Source organism: Acomys minous (assembly GCF_964271855.1).
Source record: "Acomys minous genome assembly, chromosome: 18".
Lineage (NCBI taxonomy): Eukaryota > Metazoa > Chordata > Mammalia > Rodentia > Muridae > Acomys > Acomys minous.
Window position 1 is genome coordinate 10,623,978 of NC_140501.1, and position 4,138 is coordinate 10,628,115.

Sequence of the window (4,138 nt, forward strand, 5' to 3'; positions counted from 1 at the left end):
TGAGTAAAGCATTCTGTGTTACCTTCATGATTGTTGGATGCATATGTTCCTAATTCAACATGATATAGTCTTCTCTATTTTATTCAATTATATTCTGACATGGATCTTTGATGTAAAGCTCAGACATTTTAAATGTCATCTACCCTTGTCTTTTAAAGTAAGTTCTCCAAAATGCCACTAGAACATATTGTTCTCCAAGATTTTGCATTTGTTTCTCTTATCCTTTCATTTTTATTCAATTTGGATTGGCTGTGTTCCTCAGCTTCTAGTAGTAAAGGCTTAAAAATTCTTCAGTGCGTATCTCTAATCTTCAGTGCATATTCACATTTGTACTACATAGTTACAACTTATCACATTTTCTCAAATAGCAATGATTATAATTTTTTCACAATTAGTATTTGTCATTAAAGACTTTGACCACTTCCGTGATTATTCAGACTGGATTACTGAAATCTTCAAAAGCTTTTGTTGGCAAGCTGATTAAGGAAAATTCTGAACTTGCTTTGATGCCAAAGCATTCAACGCACTGTACTTCGTAAAGGTCCTCAAACAAAGATGTTGGACTTCCTGGTCCATCCTGTATTTTCACCATTTGTGTTTAAGTAAACACATCCTTAAGTAAAAGCATGCAGGTTTTAAAAATAGATTCTTCTTTCAGTACTTCTTTCTTTCTTTTTTTTTTTAAAGGTATGATCATTTATTTGTTACTCTTAAAGACTTATTTTTGAATGGACTAAGACTTAGAAGTAGAAGCTCTCAGTGAGGACAGCCTACATCTTTTGACAATCTGTTCCTGGCGTTTTTCTTTGGCTTCCTTCATTCTCTTAGCCAAAAGTGTAGCATATTCTGCAGCCTCCTCCTTGTTTTTCTTAGTACTCTGTTTCTTCAGAGCTATGCGTTGGTGTTTGTGTTGCAGGACACGGGGAATGACAGGACCCTGAATCTTGAGTGCTTTGGTCCTGGGCTTCTTACCTTGTTTGTTTAAGGGCTTTCTGACAACATATTGGCGGACACCATCTTCTTTAGAGAGATTAAAGAGCTTTCGGATTCTACTAGCTCTTTTAGGTCCCAACCAGCAAGGCACAGCAGTATCTGTCAGTCCAGGAATATCCTTCTCTTCGTCTTTTTTTTTTTTTTTTTTTTTTTTTTTTTTTTTACAATAACCAAGGTGAGAACACTCAGATTGGCATCCACAATGCATCCTCAAACAGACTTGTGCTTCTTCCTCTCTCCAATTCTCCGTGGTCTACAACAAGAGTGCCCCTTACTCAACAGCAGGCGAACTCTACCATGGGCCAAAACGCCTTGCTTCATGGAATACCCTTGTTTGTCATTCCCACCACTAATCCGGACCATATAACCCTTCCATTCTTCACCCAGAGCATCAGCAGCTACTTCTGTGGCCATCTGCCTCTCATAGAATGTACTAAGCCTGCGTTCATCATCCACTTCAATGAGTTTCTGACAGCTGGTGGCAGGAAAGGAGATATTCAGCTTCATCTTGACACAGTCGACCAAGTAGGAGGCGCCACGAAAAAGAGCCAGTACTTCTTTCAAAAGAAAGGACCAGTAGTTCAATAACTTTTGAGTTCTGACTTTATACCTAGTCAGATGCCACATTTAGATCTACCCATACATGCGTGAGAAACTGTTGAATGTTTTCCCTGCCTCAAAAGACAGGGCTCCTAAACCACATGATCTTACTTTGACAAAAATGGGATAGTGGAGCCCTTGCTTTCTCTATATGTGGCCTTTTGTGTATCATCATTTGACTAAATGCTCTATTCTTCCAATTTTGGCTAGTGGCTTTAGTTGACTATTTTATTTGTCAAGTTATCTATTACTCACCTTAGAGCCCTTGGTAGGTAACTATATCATTTACTAAAACTTACACACTATCAAATGTATTTAACCAAGTTGTGGTACAAAAGGATACATTTGACTCTGGCAGGTGCTTAAATACCACTACCAAATTTCCAAGCTGTGTGTGTTCAGATTTCTGAATACTATTTATATTAAGTTCATATTTTTCCTCTCAATTATTTATAATATAATATAATCAAGGATAACATAATCTAGTATTCATTTTCATTTATCTCAATCTTTGAGAAAAAACATTAAACATTAAATATAGCCAAGATTATTTGCAATTACCAACTTTACATTTTCCATATTGTTTCTTTTCCTAAAAAATGAAAATATACTCATAGCCAAATGTAGTTTTATAATTTGTTACTACTTATTTGATTTTTACTTCCAAAGCTACATTAATGGTATCCTTTATTCTTGGAGTATTTAACTTTCTCTTTATTGTTGGAAAAATCTTATTTATCAAATTCAGGAAGAAAACATTCATGGGTTTCCTTTTGAAAAGCATACTAGCATAAGTTACCAGAAAAAGACTCTTGGTAGAAGGTAAAGTTTGCTGGCAGAGGGAAGGACATCACACTAGGGACCAATTATGAAGAGGAAAATGTAGAGATGACAGAACTGCTGGAAGATATTGGAAGGTAGAAAGGATAGGAATGAAATTTTCCATGTGTTCTGTAGGTATCAAAGTTCTGCCAACACCTTCATCTCTGCCCAGAAAAATAGTTTTCACATTGGTGCTTTGCAGAAGTCTGAGAGAATGTAATTGTAATGTTTTGAACCACTAAATTATGACACATTTCTACAGTGACAGTAAGGAAGTCATGCAAACTTTTTGAAAAGAAAAAAAAACAGTTAACAAGTTTAGCTGTTTTTCACTTTTGAAATTTTTTTCTTTTTTCCTCATTTACATATTTATTTATTTAATCAATTTACAGCCTAATATCCATCCCTCCCCTTCCAAGTCCCACCCTCATGTATCCCTTCCCCACTCTTCCCTCTCCTTCTTTTTAGAGAAGAGGAGCCCCCCAAAGGGTACCAACCTACCTAGACAACTGAAAACACAGCAAGGCTAAGTGCATCCTCGCCTACTAGGGCCAGACAAGGCAATCTAGCTAAAAGAAAGGATGTAAAAGCAGGTAATGGAGTAAGAGGCAGCCTCTACTCCCATTGTTAGGAACACACAGGATGACGAAGTCGTACATCTGCTACATATGTGTAGGAAGTCTAGGTCCAGCCCACGCATGCTCTTTGGTTAGTGGTTCAGTCTCTTTGAGTCCCCATGGGCACAGGTTAATTTGCTATGTAGGTCCTATTGCACTATTCTTGACCCCTCTGGCTCCCTCCATCATTCCTCTATCTCTTCAACAAATATCCCTGAGCTTGGCCTATTGTTTGGCTGTGGGTTTCTTCATCTGTGTCCATCAGCTGCTGCCTGAAGCCTCTCAGGAAGCAATTATGCTAGGCTCCTGTCTGGAAGCATACAGAGTGTGATTAATAGTGTAAAGGGTTGGTTCTCCCATGGAGTGGGTCTCAAGTTGGGCTAGTCATTGGGCTAGTCATTTCCTCAACCTTTGATACATCAATATCCCTACATTTCTTGTAGGCAAGACAAATTTTGGGTCAAAGTTTTTACGGGTGAAATGATGTACTCCTACCTCTAATTGGAGTCTCATCTGGTTATAGGAGGTGGCCACTTCGGGCTCCATATCCCACCCCTGGCTACAAGTCTAAGCTAAAGTAACCCCCATAGACTCCGGGGAGTCTTCCCTGTTCCAGAAGCACACCTCCATTGATTTCTACTCTTTTTCTTGATCTGTCTCACTAATCTCATGTTACCCTCTCCACTTTCTGTCCTGCCCACTTCGCTCCTTCCATCTATCTCAAATGACTATTTTACTTTACCTTCTGAGTGAGATTCACGCGTCCTTTTTTGGCCCTCATTGTTATTTTTAGGTCTGTGCATTGTACCATGGTTATCCTGTACTTTATGGCTAATATTCACTTAAACGTGAGTACACACCATGTGTGTCTTTCTGAGTCTGAGTTATTTCACTATGGATGATGCTTTCTAGTTCTATCCAATTACCTGCACATTGCATGATGTATTTTAAAAAAATATTTTAAAAAAATATTACACATTCCACTGTGTAAATGGACCACATTTTCTTTATCCATTCTTATGTTGACGGACATGTAGGTTGTTTCCAATTCCTGGCTATTATTAGTAAAGCTGCTATGAACATAGTTGACAAAGTATCCTTATGGT

General features: G+C 38.0%; 1 pseudogene across 1 annotated transcript; it reads right to left on the bottom strand.

Moving 5' to 3' along the window:
- Window positions 1-667: 667 nt before the first annotated feature.
- Window positions 668-1,535, bottom strand: LOC311589090 (small ribosomal subunit protein eS6-like; annotated as a pseudogene). The gene has a single exon. The product of its transcript is annotated as a small ribosomal subunit protein eS6-like (transcript).
- Window positions 1,536-4,138: the final 2,603 nt, after the last annotated feature.